The sequence below is a fragment of the Chiroxiphia lanceolata genome, chromosome 13 (genome assembly GCF_009829145.1).
Source record: "Chiroxiphia lanceolata isolate bChiLan1 chromosome 13, bChiLan1.pri, whole genome shotgun sequence".
NCBI lineage: Eukaryota > Metazoa > Chordata > Aves > Passeriformes > Pipridae > Chiroxiphia > Chiroxiphia lanceolata.
Genome location: NC_045649.1, coordinates 20,057,713 through 20,070,904, shown reverse-complemented (window position 1 = coordinate 20,070,904; position 13,192 = coordinate 20,057,713). Strand labels below are relative to the sequence as shown.

Below are 13,192 nucleotides of genomic sequence, written 5' to 3'. Positions count from 1 at the left end.
AGACTTTTTTTAAACCTAAGTCTTCCTTCCTGTGACAGAAAGTAGTGGCTACGTGGCTGCAGATGCTCCACCATTAATTTGACTGGGATCTTCCAACATTTTTTCTATCACCACTGGAGATGTTTTTGTTATTTCTTTCCTCTCTGCAATCTAGAAAAGCCAAAGAGAATTTCAGATTCTCTTCAACAGATTTGAGGATGTTGGGAAAGGACATGAAGTCATTTCATAGCATGCTGATCAGCATGGGCATGGTTCTATCAGGTCATACAAATAACAGGAACTCTTAGGTATCTACAAGTAATTGCACATGAAATGAAATAGTTCAGAGTGGGTGCAGAGGGGTCAGTTTTACCATCAAGAAACAGCACAATCAGCAATGGGAATGTGCAGGTATCACTCCCATCTCTATGGAGTCAACAGGAAGCTACCTAAGACTGAAATTAATTACAGTTTTCTGCACAAAATAACCCTAATTCAGTGATCTGGGTATGATTTATAAGTCACATAAACTTCATTATATCTTAAAGGAATCTGTCTATGAAATAAACAAATTTTGGTCTTCAGGAATCTGAATTTTGAGCTTATTTTAAATTGTCCTGTTGTTCTCCTAAAACCTCTTGTGTCTCTCAAAAGCAGAAAAAAAATTTCCATTTACCTGAAGTGAATGTGCAATATGCTAGAAATGTGTAAGCTCTTATTACTAATTAGGGATTAAAACCTCTTGAACATTCAAGACTGTTAATAAGCTGAAACAAGCCTTTGTTCCTGCTATATTTACTCTCAAGGTGTGCTGTTCCTCTTTTTCTCTAAATGTGGTTACTGCAGTAAATGCACAAGAAAAAGATCTCAGGGTACCTTCTCTGGACTTGGAAAGAATCTGTTCCTTTTAGGTTTCTACACCAATATTTTCCTTATGGAGCAAACTGTAATCCTTAGTCAGAAATTTGGTATCACAACCTGCTCTTCTGGTGAGACAGAAGCTTAAGCATCTTGCTCTCACTGTGCCAGCAGTAATGGAATTGTATTGTGGACATTTGGGCTGGATGGTAGAAGATGCAGCCAGGAATGTCCAGCCCCACATGCCCAGCCCCACATTCCCAGCTCATTCACATCCCAAGTGGGTGTTTGCATTTGTGGATGTGTGTCTGAGACCTGGGTCCAAACGACAGCCCTGCCCAAGGCAAGAGACCTAAGGCCAGTTTGACCCCAACAAGGTAGTTCCCATCCTGTCTGTGCCAGCACTGCTCTCCCAAAGTAAAACTCTTCTCGAAACGGGATCCTGTGGCTCCTTGTGAAAGGTCTGCTGGAGCCCCACAGACATGGAACAAAACTGCCTGGGCAGGGGCAGAGGAGGGGCAGGGACTGAGCTCTGCTCTGGGGGGACCAGGGACAGCAGCCAGGGAATGGCTGGAGCTGTGTCAGGGCAGGCTCAGGTTGGATCTCAGGCAAAGGTTCTTTCCCCAGAGGCTGGTTGGGCACTGCCCAGGCTGCCCAGGGCAGTGGGCACAGCCCCAAGGCTGCCAGAGCTCCAGGAGGGTTTGGCTGATCCTCTGGGGCACAGGGGGTGACTCTTGAGGATGGGCCTGTGCAGAGCCAGGGGTTGGACTGGGTGATCCTTGTAGGTCCCTTCCAGCTCAGCACATTCTGAGATTCTGTGAAAACAACATAAGCCAGTAAATCCTGCAACATTTATACAGAATGTGAACTTACAAAGATGTTCTCAGTGTACACAAAACCATATCAGACACTTCCCAGCTCGTGCTGCAGAGACCTGACAGGCCCTGTTTGTGCTATTAGCACTGAATATGTACCTTTTCACATGCTTGGTTGCATTTTGCCTATCTTACAGTGAAACTCCCACAACTTCCCAAAGGGTGAAAAATTAAATAGTGTAGCAGACAGAGAGGGACTCAGTAGTTTGTACAAGCTCAGACTTCACTGAAAAGCTGAGGGCATACCTGGAAACACTTTTAAAATATATAAAATTCATGAATACTTTTCAGTTTGCAGCTGAGCCATAAATATGTGTAATGAACATGTAACAGACATCTCACCTCTCCAGCATGGATATATATCTGCTGCTTCACCCTCCCTTGGAAGCAGAATGATTTAATGTGCTTTGCTTGGGAAGTCACCCTCCAGCAAAATAAATTTGATTTCTGCTGCAATCAAAAGAATTTAAACAAAATCACCTCTCAGCTCTCCCAAGGTTCATTTATCCAGACATCCATTTCAGCCTTCATTTCCAATACAGAGAAATTAAAGCAGGTTTGTTTGAGGCAATCTTTAGGATTCTCCAAGGAGAGGTATGAAGTCTGGTCCTACATGGCCACGTCTCTCACATGTGCCATATTTCCTCAGTCTGGGCTTATATTCAGCTCTCTTGGAATAAATTGCTTTCCCAGTTATGTTATTTGCATCTCTCTGTCTTCTAAAAGCAAAGGTCTGGTAATGAAATGGAAAGGGGAAAAGGAAGGGCAAGGGGAAGAGACTCTTCCTTTCCACCATGCCCTGTCCATGCCCTAGTCAGGAATTTCCAAGTACATCATTCTCCAGGCAAACAAGGGAAAAGAGCAGCAATGTGCTGTGAAGTCAGCTTTTAGGAGATGGAGTTTGGATCCTGAGCCTGCAGCTGAAGATTTAAATAGCTGCTCCTGCCAACCTGTAGGCTCAGCCTTGGTGATCACTCCCAGCAGTGTGAAATTGCAGAGGTGCCAGACATTCTGAATTTCCCTTTCCATGTATTATGGCTCACTGCTTCATGCGTCACATATAGTGCATGAAAATCACTGCAAATCACAGCCTTTTGCTCAACCAAAGGCATTTTCAGCCATCCCTCTCTTTTCATGATGTTCAAACCACCCTAAGTAGCCTCCTGCTACTTAGTTTTGTCACATGATTTATTAAACAATGGAATCTCAATACTTTCCATGGAAGAGAAATTGGAAAACATATTTTTAATTCAGACACACAGGATCTGCACATTTATTAATCCAGTGTAATAGTGTCATGTAACCGTGATTTTTCACTAGTCATTAGTGAAGAAAGTTGTCTGGCAACCACTGAAAGCTCAACAGAACAGGTCAGGACTATCTTTTTCCATTAATATGCTGCTGTCACCCTGTTAAAATGCTAAAAACAGGGACAACTCAAAGGATATTTAATATGAAGAACAACCTTCTTTTTCATGTACATTATTAAACGAATAATTTATTCCACTCCCTTCACATAGAAAATTTTAAACACCATTTCTAATACATTTTAGACAAATATGTTGGAAATCTCATCTCCCATTTGAAACTGTACAACTTTCAAACCTGGCTAAATTTAGCCACTCCTATCGTTATACTTGTTCATAAACAGAAAAAAAAAAAGGAACAAAACTCAAAAGGTGCTCAAAAATATTGATTTAGCAAATGTCTCACACCACTACCTTACTTTCTTCAATTTTGTACATCATCAGGATGTATTATCCTACATTTGACTCCAGAATGAGGGAGATGACAGAGAGATCAGGTTGTGAAGGCAGCTGGAGGGGGTCAAAGCCCAGCTCTAAAGCAAAGAATTTGAACCCAAAATTTTGCACTGGGATTCTCAGGATCTGGTTCTGACAACAAATTAAAAAAAAAAAAAAAAGAAAGAGATTATCAAGATCATCAAGGAAATGGGGGCTAAGACCCTGACTTGTAGGAATGCTCTATCTCACAGAAAGAAATACCCTCTGAAATCTGGGAACTGTGTGGGATCTGCAGGAACTGGAGGCTGAGAAGAAGTCTGTGAACTCTTGTTTCTGTTCAGAAAACTAAAGCTGAAGAAGGGTTTTGTCTGAATGATTGTTTGGTCAGTTGATTTGGTTTAATATCTATTATTCTAAATGTTCCTCCCACAAAATTCTTAATAATTCCAGGTAATGTTACGAATCATAATGAAAACCTTCCCTAAACTAAATTTCCCCAGAATATATCTACCAAAGTTTAGGATCCCTTCTTCAAAGACAGACACTAACTTGGAAAAATGAGGCCACTGACTCGTTTCCTATTGAACATTTGAGAATCAGGAATTCAATTCCAGTCATTTTCCCCTCCTCTCAAACATCTCATGTTCCATCTTGCTGCAACAATGAAATAAGAACACACCTGACATTTTCCACAAGTATTCTGCATCTGTTTTCATACAATTTTACCCCCAATTTGGGTTACAATTTACCTTAATGGAGCCAAATTATCAGCTTTTTCTTCCCTTTAATGTCATTTCTACAGGCAGCTCAGCAGATAATTTTATGCTACTGCAGGCACACAAGGCAGATTCTAATATTGATCTGAATTTTTCCCTTGAATATGATTTGCATTCCTAACCTGATCTACTTTTTTTTCTTCCCATAGAACATGATTTACATTCTTAGGTCTTGCTGCTTCATTTTAAAGCCATCTTGAAAAAGTCTCTTTCTAATCATCCTTCTAAATGCATGTGGGAATAACTCTTCCTACTGATGCTTAGGAGAGAAAAATCTCAAATAAATTGATGCTATTCTTGCAGACCATAATGACTGGAAACTGTATTTGTTGATGGAAATCAGAGAATTTTTATTGCTTACTAATAATCTAGCTCTGGGACAGCTAATTACCAGGGCTTACCATGTCTGAATACTGAGGAAGTGCATTCAATCTTCCAGCTCCTCTGAGCAGGAACAAATCAGCAGGATCAGCCAAAGACCATCCTTGTGGCAAAGCAAACTCCAGCATAAAAACTCATTTCACACAAAGCAAAAGAGAGACATTTTCTTTGGTTTAAACATAGGGAGGTTGGGGAAAAATAATTTCCTTTTAGCCATGGCCTGTTTCCACTTGCCTTCCCCACCCACTGCACGTGCTGGAGGGGCAGATTCATTCCAGAGTGTGACCATGGCCTCACTTCTTTGGGCCTCCTGCCCACCCTCCCAATTTTCTCTCCAGGTTAAGCTCCTCTTCCCTGAGACACAGAATTGCACCACTGAGGTAACACAGTCCATTATATCCCACTGTCAACATAAAGAGACACAAACGAAAGCAAAGTGTTTAATTCTCCTGAATTTTGCCCAAATTTAAAAGTAACTCCATGACAAGAATCAGTGACACTTGTGTTCTCAGTTGTTCTCACCAAGTTCATTCACTCTATCTCATTTCTAAAAGCACCTATGTTTTAAATTTTTCTTTTAACACAAGAAGAAAGGTGTCTTCTTAAAATTCTTTCTGTTAGATCTGAATGACAAAAAGTAATTTACCTTCCTACTACACTATCCTCTTATCATTATTATGTTCATAGTTTTCCAAATATACTTTATTCACTAGAGGTAGTAAATGTTATCCTTACAGCTTGGAACACAGCTGACATATCACAGTGGTCCAAAAACACTGGAAGAGGAAAATAAGAAACCATATATCCCTGGAATTTTTTGTAGTAGAAGTATTGTATCACACTGGAAAGACACAAGAGAGAGGTTGTGATACATCACTACTCTATTTGGGTTTAAGTTTATTATTGAAATGTATCATGGGAAAAGGAAACCCAGATTTTAAGAAACTCCAGGCAGGACAGACTGAGTCATATTCACCTCCAACATCAAACACTGGACTGGATCTTGACTACTTAAATATTCCCCTAAGTTGCCTGAATAAGAACTGTAAATATATACTAAAACATCACATTCAGCACCATGAACAATAGTTTTGGGGGCTGAAAGCAAAGACACCACTAGAGTATTACTGGCCAACACACCTTCAAGTGACAGGTAAAAGTAGGAAAATCTATGACATATTTCCTGCTTGTATTAAATAGTTACTACTTTTTTCAAGTCAATGGAAGTTCAATTCATCTTTAAATAAACAAACAAAAGATATCAATAAACTTTAATAAAGTCACCAAGCAATTTGAGTCATTAACGCACGCAGATAATTCTGTTGAGCCCACTGCCCATTCACATCTGCCTTTAGCCAAAACCAGCAAAGACAGCTGAGCCAGAAAGGACTTTGAACTCTCAACTTTGCAAAAGAAGAGAAATCTGCCCCAGAACAGTGATTCTGTGGGACCGGCAGAATATCTTTTGCATCATCAGAAGCTGTATCTCAGTGGTGCTCCTTTCAGCTGTAACCTCTGCCAGGCCACTCCTCCACCCACACTTTGGTACCATTTGGCAGAGGAACCTGCAAATCCCACAGTGTTTTCCTGAATAAACCCCTTTGACTGCAGGACATGCCCTTAATCAGACCACAAAATTGCAGCACATGCATTTAGGGTGAGATTCTTCATAAAAAAATAACTCTGGTGGGCATTTACAGGATAATTACTTTTGACATTAAATGAATTATTCTCCAGTGCAAGGTGTTCAGACTTTAGTCTATCACTGGAATTAGTGAGGTGATCTCACACAGCATTGCAATCTATAAATTACACATTTGAACTAAATCACATTTACCTGTGCTATAATTATCAGGCTTTGTACCTTCATAGGCCTTGTATTTGCCCAAAGAGAGCTGAAGTCCAAAGTTAATAGCTTAGTGACTTTCCCCTTCACAGACAGCAAGAGAAGAGATGCAGAAAACTTCAGAGGTTGATGCAGATCAGAATTACCTTCTGGAATTGCCTGTCTCTCCGTTGGTTATACAGGGAGTGGGGGATGTGCAGTTTAGCAGGGACAAATCTCTACCTGAACATCCTTGGGCCTTTAAATCTGTGACTTATTTTACTTCACCACTTTATTCATGACTATGTCAACATGCTCAGAGTCTTTACTGAGACAAGAGAAAGCAAAGTACAATATCAGAGTGTGTCTTTTTCTTCTTAAAAGCACAAAAAGCATCACATCAGTGTTCAGCTACAGCTGCACTCCAGAGCCCTTTGGATCATTTCATACATGGAACTTCTTGGTACTGTTGGTCTCATTGTTAAGCTATTTCTTTGCTGCTGTTACACTTTTGGACCTGCATTCTTCCATCTGGAGGTCCTTCTGTCTCTTCCTGTTCCTCCAGAGCACTTTGTGGGTGTTCTTTAAGCTCTGATAGCCCATTCTGTGCTTTTGTTTCCTGGTTCTGTGCTGCCTCTTAGTGAATGGAGGTCATATAGATTTTTTTATTTTATTTTGTATTTTGAGATGCTCGCTTTCCTCATTATTTTAAGGTTTTGAGTAAATAGTCTCCTCTTCTAGCTATGATAACACAATTAATGGTCTGGTTTCTACAAAGGTCAGTCCTTTGAACAGAGCAGTACAATCGCGGGAATAGAAACAAAGCAACTTAGTGACCCTGATTTTTCAGTCTAAAGAAACTGAGGTTTTCTGAAATGACTTCCAACCTGCTAATCAGATTAGCAGAGAGACCTAATCCTCTGAAATGCTGACTGCTCCTAAGGACTTCTGTTTTATACTCGACACTGCCCCATTAGTCCCTTTACATTCAATGTCTTCCTTTGTCCAACAACACCCTCAGTGATCAATTCCTTCTTGTGTCCTGTATTTTATCAATGAAAATATTACAGAGCAGGGCAGAACAGGAACCTCAGTATTCACTATTAAAACCAAACAGATAACCTTTAAAACTAATTTGTTAGGACTGTGAATTGAATATCATCCAAAGGTATATTTTGATGTGTGCCTATATCATGGTTTGACTTTTTGGCACTGGTGTGAAAGTTTCATTTCTTAATAGCCATTATGAGCTCTTTCAGTTCCTTTAGGCATCTCTGGAAGATGCCTGTGCTTTAAACAGCTAAGCTCTTTTGTTCAGGAGTGAATTTGTATGTCATCACGTATACAATTGTTATTTATTTTGATATGTATATATGAATATAAGTATAAAATATTAAAAGTCCAGCAGCTGTGTACTTTATTATGGCAATGCAGGGTTGCTTTTTGTATTGTGTGCATGGGTTTGTCAGGAGATCCAGATCCTGGAAGAGTTTTAATTCATGCAGTTGGTAGTCTCAAGTGTCAACACACCTGCATTGGTGGCACAGCAATGCTTTGCCAAGAATTAAAACATCAAAAGACTTATGGCACTTCTGAAGTCATCACACCTGAAATCATCACCAGCACTGAAGCAGAGATCTGACACTTGAAATTACAATTGCCTGAGGAAAAAAACAACCCTTTTCAAACCAGCACAGCACAGGAATGATTTCAGGACCAGCTCTTCATTTGCCCTGGTGCATGTATGATTTTCTCATGGATGCAAGAGAGGGTCTAAGGCCCCGGGAACTAAATATTCATGTTCAGGAGTTTAGAAAGGCTTTTAAGTGCTGCAGAGCCTCTTTGCTCCCCTGTAGGGGTGTGTGAGTGTCTCTGTATTATACAACAGGACTGTATCAGCAGCCCAAGGGCAGACTAGAAACTATCAGCTGAAGGAGTGAGTTCTCATCTCGAGGCAAACACATAACTGCTGTTATATCAGAATTCTCACAAAACAGCACAAGAAAAAGAGGTTGCCTGGAGAAGAGAGGTGTGAGAGACAAGGCGTAGGGTTATCTCTAAGATATGCAGTGAGAACTCCGTTCTTGCAAGAACGGAGAGAGTTAGGAATTACTGGATTAAAAGACTTTTAATAACCTACGAAGTGGGAGAAAAAGGAGTATGTGGAGGATGCCTTCAGTTTGAAAAACAAATTAGGTTTGACACATGAAGTAGTTAAGACACTCAAAGGTCTATTTTAATTTGCAAAGGCTATGAACACTGGGTATATCCCCTAAAAATCTGTTCTAATGGTGGCAAGTTAGATCTGTGTCAGCTTCAAACAGTACCTTCTACTGCTGGGCCTCCTCCTTTCCTACCCTCTCAACTCAGAGCTTGTTTGTTTGCACAAATCCACCACTTGTGCTGGTTCTGTTCCTACATTTCATCTGTGTGACCCCAGCTTGAGAATGAGAGGCGATTAATTAACCAGGAGTATCAGTTCAGCTGACAGTCCTGTACATGAGGTCGGGCAAGGACTCCACGTGTGCTTGTATGGCCAGAGACAGGTAAGGGCAAAGAAACACCTGACTTGTGACCTGAAGGAGACTTTCTAAAATCCCAGGAGACTGACAGGAGGTCAGGGGAGCAGAACTAATGAATGCCCCCAAAGCACACCACCCAGGGCAGAGGTGTGTGCCAGGAAACCTTAAAATGTTCTCCAAATAAACACCATAGCTGTGAATACAGAGCAACAGAGAATAAGTTCATATTTAGACTTACTCAGGTTTTCTGAGTCAAAAATTAGTGCTTTCAAGAGCTTATCTTTGTCCCAATTAACTTCAATCAAGTGCTTCAGAATCTAGAAAATGTTTTAAGTGAATAGAACTCTTAAGCAGAGAGCCCAGGGAACGAGAGAGCAGCTCTTTTGTGCTCTCTTTCAATGCTGTTGCTTTGCCGTTTTTCTTTGTTGTTGCATTTTTACAGTTTTCAATACAAGTGAAGCACCAGAACTGTAGGTTTCACAAACAAAATGAGAGGTGCAGGCAGAAAGAGATCTTTGAGGAGACAAGTTCAAGCAAAAATTTGAAATCATTCCCTTGACAGTGTCAACCTGATGATCTTTTAAGTGTTCACTTTGCTATGATCTCTAATGCCCTTCACGTAGAGAAGAGACTGATATTCTCCAAATGACAGAATCCCTTTGTTTTCCAATATTCTGTATGAAAACACAGTCACTTTTACTTTCTAAATAATACCCCAGGAAAATAAAAATCAACACACTTCATATGACTTGATGACATGTCTTAAAAGGGTTTTAGTCAAATGAACTCAGGCAACACTAGTTAAATTTTAAGGCCAATGGTCTTGGAAAATCTGATTAAAATCTGTCATGAAACAAACACACCATGTCTATGTCTGAGAGAAAAATCTTGGAGAATATTGTATCGTATATTGAATTGTATCTAAACAGGGTCTCTTTAACTCCTTCCCCCAGAGCTTATTTAGTCACCATCTCACTCCTCTGCCCACCCTGTGTCACAGCACCACTGCCCCCTCCCCTTGTTCTGGAGCTGTGAACCAGATGAAGCTGAAGTTTTATGAACCATCTTTCTCATTTTTGCCTCTAAATGTCTGTTCTTCTACCACAGGCTTTTAAAAATAGTCAGCAAATGAGAATTTAATGCTTCCTACTGATAGATAACATGAGCACTCTCAGCCTGCTGTTTGCTCAGAATGGTGCTGTGTTATGATGCTTCAAAACATTACTTCTGGTGTTTATTTGTTATTATTCATTATTATTATTATTTATGTGGTATTTTGGTCAACTCTGCTGGACCAAACACTCAAACCAAACTCTCTCTTTGCTCAGCTGGTGCTTTACCTGACCAAACTGTTCAGGATTTTGCCTCAGTCTGTCTCTCCTAAAAGTGAGAAAACGTAGAAATCAGGTGCCATCACATTTCCACTCCCTTCCTCTGTTGCTTGAGCTTTGCCAGGAAACAACTCCTACAACCAAGGAACTAATAGTGAAAAATCATTATTATTACAAAACAACTGAGTCTTCTAAAACCTTGCCTGTAAAATTACTTTTGAAAAGGTTACTTTCTCAAAACATATAATGTCTTTCATTAACTTGTGGGAATAAAAGTAGGAGCAGAGCTGACAAGACTAATGACAAGGCAGTTCAGTGCAGTCTCTGTGCCCAGAGCACATCAGGGGATCAGAGCTCCTACAGCCACCTGAGAAGTGTCTTTTGAAGTCATTAGGATTTAACAATTAACAGAGAGATGTGTTTGATGGTTAGATGCAGCCACATAAGAAAGACATTCAGCTCCAATTACCCATTATTTTGCCTGTAACAGATTAACAACATACTTTAAAGGCATTTTCATATCCAAACCTATATAATTGAGAGAGAAAAAATTCAATTCACCAACTTCACTACATTTAAAAAAGAATAGTGAGTTCTCTTTTAATAACAAATGTGCAAATAATCATGACTTTGAACTGAAAGGATGAAAGACACAAGTCAAACCTGAGGAATCAGTGATGCCCATTTTCTATTTTATCAGTTTTAATACTTACACAATATTTCCATGATGGTTGTCAAATTTTTTCTATTACCTGAACTGGGATATATTAAACTAGATAGCAAATGTTCATCCCTCTGCAGTCAGCAGCAAAAATCCTTCTCCTTTTTGAGAGTTATTTGTTATTAATTGGGTCTCTGGACCCTGTTAATTGTTAACAGCAAAGGGATTGAGAGACCCAGGACTGTGTCTGATCTGAGTTACAGCTCTTGAATGTGCTCTGAATATTTCATTATAAGACTTAACTTTGCACCATAAGACAACTTGAAATAGCTATTATTTTTTCTTACCTGAACTTCCCATTTAATGTTTAATGCTTCTCTCACTCCGTTCTCGAAAGGTGCCTCAAATTCACTCCAACTAGGTTTAGAAACTTCTCCTATTTCAGAAAATTTAGAATTGGCTTCTACTCCATGCTCTGGATAATTCATGAGGTGTTTTTCTGGTTTACTCCTTTTAGTTTCCAAGCAGGACTTTTTTTAAGTTAAAAAAGTAGTTCTGTTGATCTGTAGTTGATTGGCTGACTATATAATGAACCTTAATTAACTTTTATCCAAGTTCAACCAGGGCAACTCCAATTTCCAAGAACTGAATGCTCATCAGAAGCTGCAATTTTTTTTCTCCCCCATACAGACCCTGGGAATTAATTTGGTGAATGGGTGTGTGCTTTTAAGGAGAAAGAATATGGTCTGTGTGTTTGTAGGGGACAGTTTTTCCTAAACCTCCTAAATATCTCGTAACACAAAGTTATATACAAATATTGTCCTCTCTGGCAAGAGTAGAGGATGTGGAGTTGAAAACACAAATATTTCAAATTCTGGAATTGGTTCCCATTAATTGAAATACATTTTTCATTACCTTGCTATTTGTCAACTTGTTAATTTATTTATATTTTACTGAGTACTCACAACAACCATCACAACTTCCTTTGAAAGATAAAAGTTAGTCTTTTTTATACATTTGTTTGCCTCAGGTTTGAAATCTTATAGAAAACATCAAATATTCCATCACTTGACAATAAAATCAGAAATGGCAGGTTTGGAATATTTATTCTAAAATAATCAAAGGAATCCTTTGATGCATACTTCAATAATTATTTAGTACATTTTACTCCTATAAATATGTTTCTTTGCCTTACAGACACAGGGAAAAACTCTTAAAAGTTATTTCAAATTAATAATTCAAACAATGACTGACAATATAATTGTTTATGTTTTTTTATGTTGGCACATTCACTTTATTCCTTCAATTTATAAACCAAGTTATCACTCTCTGTGATATTTATAAAAGTTGAATAAATAAAAGAAACTTTATAAAGATGTCTTGTCATTTTTTCTTCCTGTATATTTGCTAATCTGCTCCCATTATTTTAGTTCTTTAGTTGAGAGCCCCTGGTACCACTTGTATCCCACCTTTGGTGGAATTTTAGCTGTACCAAGAAAATACATAAGCACTGGCAATTAAATTGCCTTATCAACTTTCTGCAGCTTATTAAGTTGTTTTATTGTAAAGGAAGATTAATGTCTTCCATAGACAGAGGAAAATACCTAAGTAGGACTCCATGGATTAAAGCTGTGATATCCTGTACAAACCCACTTTCTGAAGGAATTCTGAAAGAGATAAAAGTAAATTGAAGTGAAAATGTAAGGGTATAAATAAAATCACAAGTTGAACAGGAATGAAAATACCAGTTTGAATTGGAAAATCTTTCATATGTGGAAGAATATCTCGGGGAATGAACTGTGTCTCTTGTGAAGCAAAACTGTTTTATATATAAAAAATCTTAACAAATTCATAAAAACCAGGACAATGATAAGCTACAAAGGGAGATGTTAAAAACTCACTAAAAATAAAAATCTACTTGGGGCAAAACAAAAAGTTATAGGCAGATATAAGAACAAAACAAAGAGCAGGAGCAAAGGAGCAGGTGGAAGGGCAGGAAATGGAGCCCAACACTCAGAATTATGGCTCACAAGGACAGAAGGCACTTTGAAGTGATGGGCTTGGCAGCAGCAGCAGCTCACGGAAAAAAGGAAATATGGATGGAGGCACTTTCACATCAGCAAGAGCAGCCTCTCCTTTATCCTTGTTTCCCTGGATCCTGTTAATGGCTCCAGACCAAATTCCATCTGGACTAAAGGGCAATTCCTGAGCTGGGGAGTCACACACAGCTCCCAAAATG

The 13,192-nt window shown here is 39.1% G+C and overlaps 1 long non-coding RNA gene across 3 annotated transcripts in view; it reads right to left on the bottom strand.

The window, feature by feature from the left end:
- The window catches only part of LOC116793557, a 94,877-nt gene extending 83,769 nt beyond the window's left edge, over window positions 1-11,108 (bottom strand). Inside the window, exons 1-4 of one of the 3 annotated variants that reach the window (XR_004359528.1) lie at window positions 11,006-11,108; window positions 10,302-10,426; window positions 5,350-5,455; window positions 2,055-2,162 (exon numbers count right to left, since the gene is read on the bottom strand). This is a non-coding gene — a long non-coding RNA (uncharacterized LOC116793557). Of the gene's footprint in view, window positions 1-2,054; window positions 2,163-5,349; window positions 5,456-10,301; window positions 10,441-11,005 lie in introns of those variants that run through there. The other 2 variants (XR_004359526.1, XR_004359527.1) reach the window with 2 other exon arrangements.
- Between the last annotated feature and the right edge of the window lie 2,084 nt (window positions 11,109-13,192).